Here is a 13,605-nt window from a genome sequence, read left to right as displayed (position 1 = left end):
CAAATCAATCTTTGCTGCTGAGAAAACTAGAAGAAGGTGGACAAATTTTGAAAAGTTTCAAAGAGGAAAATTCAGAAAAGGATTTAAGAGTAGATTATTGATGTGTTTACCACCAACTTGTTTGTAATCAGTGTTACTTCACTTACTGGCTTAAGCAGAAAAAGCAGAAGGGCAGTACAGGGGAAAAATGTTAGAGATAAATATATAAGAAATTGGAATAATTTCTTTGATCAGATAATATGTTCTCTAAAAGGTTGTGTCAAAAGTTAGTATTATAATTTAAATTCTTCATATGGCAGAAAAAGACGGTAATTTTACTTCAAACGATTAAATTACTTTTCAATTTTTAATCAGCTCTCTTTTTGATCTAAAGCTGGATACATCATAAGAACATGAACTAATTTTAGTATACTGGAATGGAGTGTCAAACTAAGGCCTAAAGTGTGCTTTTTATGGACATCTATAAGTGTAAGCAGTCATATACATATTAAGACCTTAATGCTGCTTGTTGGCCAGAAATTTATACCTTTGGCCAACAGGTGGTGAACTATATCTACAATCTCATGTATTTACAGAGGTTGACCAGCATGCTATACAGACTTTTAAGATTTATTTTGCCCCTTTGTTCCTCAGTTGAAAATAACCCAGTATTAACATATAATGTTTTTTCAACAGCCATGAATATATTTTACTGTAAGTTATAAAAATTACTGAGGTAGAAATATTATTACTGTAACATTTTAAAAACAGATAAATTAGGAAATTATATAATTCTCGCTGTTTATTCTTTTAATACAGTATGCAATGGGAAATTGATATAATATCACATAATAGAGCATAACATAATATAGTATAATGTAATATAATACAATGTAATGTAATATATCATATCATTTACATGGGAAACTATGGACAACTTGACCTTACATTTAGGATTCTCATTTGTTCACTTTGTATTGGCACTAATGGTAACTATATCTCTGTATCCCCTGTATTGCTGGGAAGATATGGGAAGATAACCTTGTGATCGATACTTTTAGAAAGCCATGCTATGAGCCAGGATGAGAGTCATAAAATATAACCGTGTAATACTGGTTGGCAAAAATACATACTAAAAAGAAATAGAAATTTTAATTGTGAAATCAGCTGAATGTATTTAGGAAGTGTCTATCTCCTAGGAAATGTGTTTTCATTATTTTTTTTTCTTAATGAGGTCTGGAAGGCAAAATCAGAGAAAAAAAGTCTGGGAATACACGTAAACTCAATATGTATTTTGGAACAATTTTTTCATAATTATTCATGAGGGTGTATTTGTCTTGTCCAAGAAACCTTATCAGCAACTTAATACAAACTGGCTTTAAGAATTATTTTGCTATAAATTTGAAATCCTTATAACAGCTGTATCCTTTAAGTGAACTTTACGACTTCCCCCTGCCACAATGAGGTCAAGAAAACCTAGTAACTCCATACTGTTTTAAAATTTATTAGACTCTGAATACTGCTGAGAAATCCATAATTTATGGTATTAAGATCTGATTAAGTGTTAAATGGATGTCAGGAGAGATCTCCACAGTAATCCACTTAGCTTTTAATGCCTAATTATCACTTCATAGTGAGTGAGTGCTGAATAATTGAGAAATGCAATACTTAGAGAACTCAAACAAGATTTTTGTGTGCAATTAGGCAAGTTATTCTTGTATCAGGAATAAGTTCAGCAGGTAGAGAGAAAAAAGCAAAAAATAAAGAGATTATAGAATTTAAGAGGGAGGGAAAGATATCCATGGGATAGCAATGTGTACTCAGAGCCAAGAGAGCCAACTGTATCCTGGGATGCATTAAGAATAGTGTCATCAGCAGGTCAAGGGACATTCTTCTCCCCCTCTACTCTGCCCTACAGACCATATCTGGAGTATTGTGTCCAGCTCTGGGCTCCCCAGTTCAAGAGGGACAGGGATATGCTGTAAAGTGTCCAATGGAGGCCTACAAGGATGATTAAGGGACTGGAATATCTGTCATATGAGGAAAAGCTAAGAGACCTGGGGCTGTTTAGTCTTGAAAAAAAAAAGAGAGGGACCTTAGTAATAATAAATATCTGAAGGGTGGACATCAGGAATGGGCCAGTCTCTTTCCAGTGGTGCCCTGTGATAGGACGAGGGGAAACGGCACCATGTTGCAACACAGGAAGTTCCATCTCAACACGAGGAAAAACTTCTTTACTGTGAGGGTGACAGAGCACTGGAACAGGCTGCCCAGAGAGGTTGTGGAGTCTCCTTCTGTGGAGACTTTCAAGATCCATCTGGATGCATTCCTTTGTGATCTGCCCTAGGGGATCTTGCTGCAGCAGGGGTGTTGGACTCGATGATCTTTAGAGGTCCCTTCCAACCCCTACCATTCTGTGATTCTGTGAAACAAATTTGATTGAAGTTTACTGTTATACTGTTTGTTTTAAAGAATGATCTTACGCATTTTCTATCAAAGCATGTGTTCTTACAAGTTATATTGTTTAATTCCAAATTATATGTTCACAATATCAGCAAAATAAAGCATGAGCACAAACAGGCACAACCTCTGGTTATGCATGAAAGTCAGGAAACATCTTTTTACTGTATGGGTGACCAAGCACAGGTTGCCCAGAGAGGTGGTGGAGTCTCCATCTTTGGAGATATTAAAAATCCATCTGCACATGGTCCTGGGCAGCCTGCCCTGGGTGACCCTGCTTGAGCAAGGGAGTTGGACAAGATGACCTCCAGAAGTCCCTTTCTAAACTCAATCCCTCTGTGATTCACAGAACCATAGAATATCTTAAGTTGAAAGGTACCCGGTATGGATCTTTGAGTCCAACTCTCTGCTCCTTGCAGGGCTACGAAAACTAAACCATATGTCTAAGCATCGGCCAGACGCTCCTTGAACTCAGGCTGGGTGCCATGACCACTTTCCTGGGGAGCCTGGTCCAGTGACTGACCCTCCTCTCAGTGAAAAGCCTTTTCCTAATGTCAAATCTGAACTTTTCCTGATGCAGTTTCATTTTTTTATCCTCATATCCTACCTCTGGTCACTAGAGATCAGCACCTCTCCCTCTGCTGTCCCCCTTGAAGAAGTTGTAAACTGCAATGAGGTTGCTCCTCAGCCTTCTCTTCTCCAAACTGAACAAACCAAGTGACCTCAGCTGCAACTTGTAAGTTTTGCCCTTGAGGCCTTTCTCCATCTTAGTTACCCACGTAAGGACACATTCTAATAGGTTGATGTCCTCATATTGAGACTCTCTAAACACAGTACTTGAGGTGGAGCTATACCAGTGAAGTGTAGAGTGGGACAATTGCTTCCCTTGACTGGCTATCTATGCTGTGCTCGATGTACTCCAGGACATCATTTGCCCTTTTCGTTGCCAGGGCACACTGTTGACTCATATTAAACTTGCCATCCACCCATACCCCCAGATCTCTTTCTGTGGGGCTGCCCTCCAGCATCTCATTTCCCAGTTTGTGTGTATAACCAGGATTGCCCCATCCCAAATGGAGAATCTAGGAATTCAATAAATTTCAGTTCTTAAAGGTGGGATTTTTCCAGTCAAGGATTTAACAAGTTTACCATGACTTAAAAAAAATGATAATGACTTTCCCAATGGCATTGGACAGGTTCCTCATCACCATTTGGGTATGTATCTTCTAGTGCCACAGATCTGTATATGTCTGATGTACCTATGTGCTCCTAAAAGTATCTTCCTTTACTGTGGGTAATGCTACATTCCCAGAACTTGTCTGCTCCTAGGCTAGAGGAACTGCAAGGCACCAGAGCACACACCTACAAAAACTGAGGCATAAAAAGCAATTTACTTTGCATTGTGCCCACTGCCCTATTGAGCAGAGGGCCCTTATTTTTCTTGCCTTTTATTAGGCTACCAATATACTTTAAGAAAACCTTCTTGTCCTCCCTGATTTTTGCTAGCTTCACCTGCAGCTGAACTTTAGCTTTTCTAACTAGATCCACGTACACTCAGATAATGTCTCTGTATTTCTCTCAAGCAGCTCATCCCCACTTCCACTTTCTTTGTACTATGAGATGAGACATTTACCCAAATTAGCATATTAAACATAAAAGAATGTACCTTGCTTTTCATCTGTGTTTGTTATCTTGGAATCCATGATGCACTAGATCTGGGGTCAGTACCAGCCAGCTAAGCAAGAGATAAACTAGCATACTTATGTCTGCACCAGACTATAAACTTACCAGTGCATATAAATGAACAATCACAAATAACCAAATCCAGGTGACTTCACCAAAGAATTCTAAAGGGACTAAAAATATGACAATGTTGAAGCACTGTCAGTGGCATGTGGGTAATAATTTAAATTTACTTTTTTTTTTTCTTTCTTTTTTCTGTTTTTGAATGTAGTTATGTTTTAAAAGCCAGTTAGATCTAGTGCATATGTTCACACATGTACAGACATGGACATACACACAAAGTCATTACTTCTTGTTCATTTAAAGTAAGACGCCAGTAGGAAAATGAAAAATATGCTCTTTGGGAAGGCATGGACAGTGAAGTTTCATTTTCTGAAATGTGGGCCTTTATATCCATTTTGTTGCATTTACAGGCTATGAAAAACTCTTAACTTCTGAAGCAGGATTTCTCTCATCCTGAACTCGAGCTCCAAAATAGGTCAGATGATTGGAGTCTTTAAAATTCTTTCTACTTTCCACAGAACTTGCAGAGAACACAAAGTGACAAGCCTTGTGCAAGCCTTGTGACAAGCCTTAAGTGCCTTGTAGGCACTTAAATATTAGCCTTGATTAATTCTTCTCCCAGGAACTTTACAGTTACTTATTTTGAAAAACAATAAATCCATTTCCAGCAATCTTTATCGGACCCACTACAAGTTGGAAAACAGGTTAATGAATTCTGAACGTTGCCTTGTTTACTTTTGGAGTTGTGTAGAACTGTGCAATTTATTCTTAGAGAGGCCTAGTATAGTGATTAATTGCTGAGCTTTTCAAAGTAAAGTAGTTCCAGTGAATGACAAAAGAATTTTAAAAAGATTTGAAATAAATAACTGCTTTGACACATGTAGGTGTTGAAAGCATCTGCTTGACTGTAACTCAGAAGGCTGAACAATTAAGTTTAAATTACTTGGTTTAAACATTAGAATTTGAAATTTAAGTTATAAGCTAGATGAAAAATTTGTCTTTAATAACCTAGTTACAGAAATATTAAACAGAAGATATATATAAGATCAATATAAGTATTTTTAAAGTCATCTTAGAAAAAAATATAATTTTATACAGGTTGAAAAAAAGTTGTCTTGACTCTCTACAGCTGAATGTGAAATACAGGAACATAAAATTAATCTCATCAGTGGAGACATTTCTACTATAGTTGGGTATGTGCTTACAACTGGATAATCTCCACTGACCATATATGGAATCTAGCCAACCTATTTAGACTAAATTATTAACTTTTAGATTGCTAAAGATACATCATACTGGATTAGTTCACTCATTGAGTATCCCCACCTCTATCCCAATATGTAATAATAATAAAAGAATGAATGACAAAGCCATCTGAAATCACAGTTGGCTTCAGAATGTACATATTTATCTACAGTGGTATTTGGAAAATAATCTATGAACATATTTTTTTGTGAAAATTTGCAGTTTTCATGATAATTTATCACTTAGTTTACTTTAAAAATTCCTTGTATCTACATTTTAGGATGGTGTTTAACAAATCCCTGTGAAGGAGTTAGTCTTCTGAGAGGAAGGAATTCTAGAAGGGAAACTCAAGAAAAATGTGATATTAATAATTCTATTACATGGTTTTCCTGATTAAGATCTAAAGGAAAATGTTTCCTTTAGCTCCTGAAAAACAATAATTTCCTGGGGTTGGAAGAACAGGTCTGAGACTGGAACTCTATAATTTACTAATTTGATTAGATGAGAAATATTAGGCACATTTACATAATACAATGGACCAGTGCTCTGGAAAGCTACTTCCCTCTTGTAAAAACAACATAACCTTTTCTAACACAGAGTCACACATATCCCAGTAAGTGAGAGCAGCCAAAATGAATCATATATGTTCACTAAATACTGTCCTGGCTTCAAAGACTAAAGAGATCTCAGCTTTAATATAAACATTTTCCAGTTGAAGTGAACATTAGTATGATTATTCTCAAATTTAACTGGTGGTATCTTTTTATTTACATGGTGTTGGGTTTAAAGCTTCTTGAAAAGATCAAGAAGACTACCGCTGGTCACAGTCAGCTTATGGCCTACCCTCATTGTCTACTGCTGCATGAACTATAACCATGGACACATATCCTCAAATGTTAAATGTGCAGTTAAAATTTCACCTTTTCCTGGTTTAGAATGAAATAAATAATTTGAAGACTCTTAGGAATAGCCCCTACTGAAAGTTTCTTTGTAACTGTTGTTACAGAGTCTTTTAGCTGAGCTACTTTCCACAGAATGTCTTTAAATTTGAGATATATTTTATTAACCTTGGCTCTTAAATGAACTCGTTATTCTGGAACATATACTTTGACATTGGACCATTTAATAGATTATCTGTCCTTTCTCTTAGCTGTCTCCAGGACTTACCTGGAAATATGGCCTTAAAGGTTCAATCCTTGGCAAAGTCTTCTGTAGACCTCACTTTCAAGCAGTCTCTTAGTCTCTTGAGAGTTTTTTGTTTGTTTGTCTGTTTTGTTGCCAAAATGCATTAGATATGTCTCACTTTAAATTCTTGTTCATTAAAATCCCCAGTATACCAGAATGATATATAAAAACTTTTTTTTCATGCCTGGAACACAGAAATTTCCTACAGCTTTTCCCCCTTTCACTCTCTTTTAAACTCTTCCTTTTCTGAAGGGAATCACTCAACATGAAACACAAAGAAATCCAGAAACAACTACTCACAAAGTGACTTACAGAGCGAGAGAACATTCCAGAATTAGCATCATACCCAGGCTGGTTAAACAACACTGTCCTTGCAGGTTCTTCTGGCCTCTGGATCCTACAGATCCCGTAATCACCTCACTGAAATTCTCAAAGGAACATGAAGGCGCTCCACCTACCTTAGACGGTGAGAATATAACTAGTAGAGCACTGATATTTCTGTATGGTTGCTTACAGGATTAATTTCAGTGTTGACAAGTACAGCAAAATCCTGCGTATTGCAGGAAGGGAATGTGCTCACAGCTGTATCAACAGCTATCACAAACCTGTGACTCTTCCAGCTGGGTCTGTTCTTCAGCCAGATACCTGCTCTGACTGTCATCATTCTTCCTCTGCCCTTGCTATTAGCCCAGATAGAGTAGTAGGATACTTAATCAAAACTTCAGATTTTTAAAAAGAATGATTGGGATCATTATTTTAAATTATTAACTTCCATCTTAGCTAAGTTTATTTACTCTCATTTAGGAATCTAAAAGATTGATACCTTTAATAGTTAGAAGGGGTTTCGTTTGTTTCATTTCTAGTTTAAATATATTGATATATCATTTGCATTCATATATGCAAATTTTGGTGCACTTACTCCACAGTCTGACATAAAAAGTCAGGGTAAAATATAGTCAAAACACTCTGTGTTCTCTGAGAGATTTTCCGTACTTTCCACTTAAAACCCCATCAAACTGAAACTTGCATCTAGCTTTCTTGCAAAGGAAGTAGATCAAACACAGACTTATCTGTCAAAGATCTTTTAAACTGCTTTGTGTATTTTTGTGGTGTTTTTTTTTTTTTGTTTTTTTTTTTTTTTTTTTTTTTTTAATGTTAGCATACAAATAAGTTTAGTTCCTGGCTTCATTAGACATTTTCAGTCTGCAGCTGCGGCTGCCTAATATTAGACAAAGCTAATTATGATTTTAATGTGTCTGCATATCAATGCCCCCTCTACAAGAAAAGGATAATGGTAGTAATTTACTCAGGGGAATGTCATAAGACTACAGACTAACGGTGCTAGATGATGACAGGATTTGCTGTTGATTTCACAGTATGCCAGATATTCTTTAATTTTTTTCTATACTCCCATATACTATCTCTCAGGCTCCCCTTAACCTTTGTTCTCTATCTACTACTGCACTCAGTATCACCCTCACAGATTTGTCTCTCATACAAGCTCTCATACAAGAATCTGTGTCATATTAATTTCACTCTATACGCTATACTTTGTTCACCAAGCTAGGAGAAATAGTTTACTCTTTTTCAGAAATAATATTTTACTTTATTGAAACTGTATTGAAATATTTAGCTACAGCACCTGTGCAGCAATGTACAGATTGTTCTTAAGGTGCCAGGAAGGAAAATCTCCTAATGAAAAACTCCTGAGGTTACCTAAAGAATGCATGGAATCAGGATATTGCCCAGTGTCCTTAGTACAACTGTGATGTGATCAAGAGCAGGTTATTGTGGGTATCCTGCTGCATACCCACCAACCTTAGTTGCACAGCCAAACCTTCTGCTCCTGAAGAGGAAGAATGCTTTGCAATAAGAGGCATGAATATCACACATAGAGTTCCAGAAAGGTGGTGGGTTTAATTTTATAAAAATTTATTTGCAGATTGACTCATTATTTAGATACAAGAATTCTGGATTGAGAACAGAATGAGACAGGTTATAAACCTGGAGTAAAGATGAATTACAGTGTATTGGGATGGCAGCCCAAATTTGGGTAGTGTGACAGATTTTGCTGTTTTAGGGTTATTTAATGTTGTTATTAATGATCTGGAAAGTAAATTAAACAAAATTTTAATCATATACAGAGTTCATGATATATAGGTAGGAAATACCATGGAGAAAATATCATACAAACAGATCTAAAGAGGTTAAATATTTTAAAGCAAAATATTTTAAAAGTGAGATATGTCTTAGGAAATAGAAATTGAAGCATGTATATTTCAGAAAGAGTAAACCTGAACTCTTCAGAGAAAGAGTGTAACAGAATGAAGAACAAAGTATATAAGTTATTGCTGAATATAAGTTTCTAAAGTAATACAGGTTAAAGAGAAAGTGGATAGGTCTTCCAATGCCTATGAAAACTCCTTATGTCACAGGAAAAAAAAATACACATCAGTAACAGACATCAATAACACAGACAAAACTATGCCTCAGTCTATCATGTTATAGTACTGTAGTATTTCAACAGAATGTTTTTTGTTTGGTTTATTTTTTGTTGTTGTTGCTGGGGTTTTTTGGGTTTTGGTTTTGGTGTTTGTTTTCTTTTTGTTTTTGTTTTTGTTTGTTTGTTTGTTTTGGTTTTTTTTTAGAAGGAACAACTGAACACAGAGCTTGGGAAGTAGCCTAAGAAAGCCTTTAAGATTTAGTTCACATGTTAGCATAATTCTAGCTTCAGTGGAGTTACAAGGGAAGACATCAGCTCATGATGTGGTGCATTGTGTCTGAGAAAAACAAGCAATACATCATTAAGCATGATTATCCATACCTTAAAAAGGACAGTCCATGTTCAGGTTGGTATAAGAATACTGTGGTGTGTTAGCTCACTTGAACATGGTGAATCATAGAATCACTGAACTGCAGAATGTTAGGGGTTGGACTCAAAAGATCAAGTCCAACCCCCCTGCCAAAGCAGGACCAAAAAAAAAAAAACAACAAAAAAAATCCCAAACCAGCTAGGGCCGATTACTCAGAAAGGCATCCAGACAGGTCTTGAAAGTCTCCAGAGAAGGAAACTCCACAACCTCTCTGGGGAGCCTGTTCCAGTTCTCTGTCACCCTCACAGTAAAGTTCTTCCTCATATTGAGATTGAATCTGTTGCCCCACATCCTATCACAGGGCACAAGTGAAAAGCGGTTGTCCCTGCCTTCTTGATGTCCAGCCCTCATGTATTTATAGACATAAATTAGATCAGCTGTGTAAAGAAAAGTCAGTAGATCTAAATGGTAGTGTTGTACATCTCTCCAATGCATTTTCTATTTTTAAACATGATATATTTACATATACACTATACACTTTATAATGTTTTAAACCTATTAGTTTGATAGGTGATTTAATGGGGCTGTCAACAATTTTTGTATTTAGGCGAGATCTGAAATACTGTATTCAGTTGAGCTAATCAACACAAGATCAGCTGAGAAGCAGAAAATATGTCTCTATTACTATTATACATCATCAGCTTTTAAAACCACTTCAAACAACTTGTTCTGAAGGCTTTTGACTGAATTTACATAAAATACCTACTTTCCTCCTGTTCCTTATTGATGTTCTGATGATTTTTTGAGTTGATATATGGCTATTTGAATGTACACTATCTCCCCATCTGCATCTCTGGATGCTTAAAGAAAGATGAACATTCCTAGTTTCCCTTGTGACTTCCAGGAGATTTGCATATTGGGCATTGAGAATTAATAATGCACTGCTGTTCTCTATGAGAGGCTTATTAAACTATCCATGGAGAAAAGATCTTCAGTTCCTTTCTATGTTTTACTCTGAATGACTACACAAGGAAACAATAGATGTGGGTAGATGTAGAGCCAGAAGAGACAGACAAGCAAAAACAAATCAGAAAAGTTCTGGGAAGTCCCTGAGAAAGTTCTGGAATCTCCTTGAGAGTAAGTCCGGGAGTTGTATGTCTTAATAAATGACTCGTGGAAGGTTCTTAGGAATTATAAAGCAGGAGAGGAAAGCTGAAAAGTGTGTAGTTTGGTTTGCATGCACCTGTCTTTGTGCACACATTGATATTAGGAAACACTCCCACTATGTCTTTGAAACTTTTAAAATATTTAGTCAGTGATGCAGAACACCATTCTAATTTGAGTGTTTGACTGATATTCCCAGAAGGTAAAAGGTCAAGGGTTTTGTAAATTGCTTAACAGAAAAAAAAAAAAAAAAAAAAAAAAAAGGAGAAGTTTGACAGAGGTAGGTGGAAGTAACTTTTGGAGTTCCTGAGCAGATGTAGCCATCTGAAGTATTTTATATGTCAAGTTTAAGGGCATGTTTTTAAAAACTCTTTAAGTCGGGAACTTTACTCAATTATCTACTTAGAAAGCCACAGACATGGATGTTACATATGCTTTTTAACAAACTGCAGCATCTTTAATTTAGCCATTTGATATATAGTTATGCTTGATGGACAAGAATTATTTCAAAATTCTTTATTATTCATATATGTTGAATATATTCACTGTACAGTGACTTAAACTGGAAACATTAAATAACCAGAACATACTAATAAATATCCTTGTGCATTGGGAACATTTTGTTCTACTTAAAAAGTAGCCAGAAATTAAATACTAGTATCATATTTCTCTTTGAAATATCAGGTTGACCATTTTCTCAGTCTTTTGGGATTTCAGGCAATTGCTACATGCCAAAAAAAAAAAAAAAAAAAAAAAGTATTTTCAGCATAAAATAATAGATCAGTAGTGTTACTGTTTCTTCCTTCCCAACTCAGTAATCATTAGCAAACTTACTGAGGGTGCACTCAATCCTCTTGTCCACATGATTGACAAAGATATTATACAACCTGGGGAACACCACTTGTGACTGGCCACCAACTGGATTTAAGTTCATTCACTACCACTCTTAGGGCCTGGTTTTTTACCCAGCCAGTTTTTTACCCAGAGAAGTGAACACTGATCTAAGCCACATTTAGCCCGTTTCTCCAGGAGAATGCTGTAGGAAAGTGTCGAAGGCATAATGGCACTCAGGATGATCTGCTCCGTAACCTTCCCTGTCACCGAGGTCAGACTGACAGGTCTGTAGTTCCCTGGACCTTCCTCTTCCTCCAGTCACTCCCTTTTCTAAAAAGCATTTTAAACAGCAGGAAGCATCTATAGACATCTGCTTAAGAGTATTAGAGATTAGCTTACTTTAGTTGTTTTTGCTTTCTGCCAGTTACCACCAAAAGTTCTTTAACAGAAAACTAAATCCTCTGCAAAGTGGCAAGCTATTCTTTTTTTTCCCCTTCATTTAGTAAAGATAAGTGTTCTGAGCAAATTCCTCTAGTAATACTTAGGAAGTGACTTATTTTATTCCATTATTTCAATCCATGGTCATTGATGTTTGGAGTTTGTGCGCACTAACAATTTTTCTTTCAAATGTGACAATGGTAACAACACATAAAGTATAATGAACAAAGCTTAAAATGACAGCATTTGGTGCTCAGAGATATACTGCTGTGTAATTCCAGTGACACTCCTTGATATAAGGACCTCTCATGATGCCACAAAAATTCCTTTACCTTTAGTACAGGGAATAGAGCTGTGGAAGAAATATTATCAATCTTTTTATCTCTTTGAGTTTTGAAATACTTAAGTCTTCCACTGTATTTCAACACGAAGTAGAGACTTTCCCCAGATATTGTGGAGATAGCTGAAGACTTGCCTTCAAATAGGAAGTAGTGAATTAATTCTTTAGCTTTGCTTTTGTATGTTAGTTTTTGCTTTACCTATTTAACTGTTTTTACCTCAACTTTCAGAAGTTTTCTTATTTTTGCACTTCCAATTCTCTCCATCATACTGCTGAGGGAGAGTGAGCCACCACTGTGTGATGCTTAGCTGCCCACCAGGGTTAAGTCATGACACCACTGTGTTCTGGAGAATGAAAGAATTAAAAATGTAGATTTGATCAGATAGTAGGGTTTAAATTAGGCTGTGTCATTGTTTTGTTTACCACTAGAAATGCTGTCTTAACTAGATCGTGAAAGATATAGGAACTTGTCTATCCCATATCCTCCTTCCTGGGACATTGTTTCTACAGAAGACTGTTTCAAATCACTTGCATAGTTCAACAATGTGAGCTTCACCTAAGTCTGTTTATATTAATGTCCCATATACCTGTAGAAATTAGCAGTCTTGCCTCAATTAAATAAAAGAGAGAAAGAGAAAAATCTGGGATAAATCTGGGAATGATCTTAATGAGTCTTCTAAAAGGAAAGTTTGAAAATGAGGTAAAAAATAAGTTATAGAAGTAGTACTTTAAATTCTGGTTGCTGAATTTGCTTGAGGTGCAGTTCATTTTAACAGCAGTAAGATTATTTTAATTAAAGGACTTTTCTACCAACTAAATGAAGTGTCTGACATGCCCAATCAATTCCTGCCAATACGATTGCCCTACACATAAGAAAAGATAGTAATTAATTAGAGGAGGCCTCTTCAAGGACAATTTGTCTACTGTGCAAAACCTGAGAAACAGCTGACTGGATTGCTTCATTTCAATGTCATAAGCCATATTACTTACATGCACTGTTGTAGGTACAAAGGTTTTTATCCATTTTCAGAGAAGAGAAAAAGAGAAAGGAAAAGAGAAACTAACTGCAGAAGGAAATCAAAAGCACAAAAGTCATGACATCTATTCAACAAAAATAATTATATTTTATAACCTTGTATTGTCTCATTTGAGAGTTTAAGCCAAACACATGGATATTTTCCTGAGTCAGTTATCCAAATTGTGTTTTACATATAAACAGAAATAAGAAATGTAGTTTAAAATTACATTTGTTTGCATATGCTAAGCTTCTCCAAGGTTTTATTGAAGAGTATGAAACCAAAAGGAAATGTTTTTATTATTTAAATCAAAGTTCTGCTTTTCACAGGTAGGAATGTTACACATTGCAATACTTTTTTTCCTGAAGTTAACTCTAAATATAAT

The 13,605-nt window shown here is 35.9% G+C and overlaps 1 protein-coding gene across 1 annotated transcript in view; it reads right to left on the bottom strand.

Annotated features, from left to right (window-relative positions):
- LOC127382309 (protein eyes shut homolog) overlaps positions 1-13,605 on the bottom strand; it is a 91,729-nt gene that overhangs the window by 5,862 nt on the left and 72,262 nt on the right. The gene's annotated exons all lie outside the window — the stretch shown is intronic.

This window comes from Apus apus, chromosome 3 (genome assembly GCF_020740795.1).
Source record: "Apus apus isolate bApuApu2 chromosome 3, bApuApu2.pri.cur, whole genome shotgun sequence".
Lineage (NCBI taxonomy): Eukaryota > Metazoa > Chordata > Aves > Apodiformes > Apodidae > Apus > Apus apus.
Note: the sequence above shows the minus strand (reverse complement) of the source record. Positions and strands in the feature narration are given on the sequence as shown.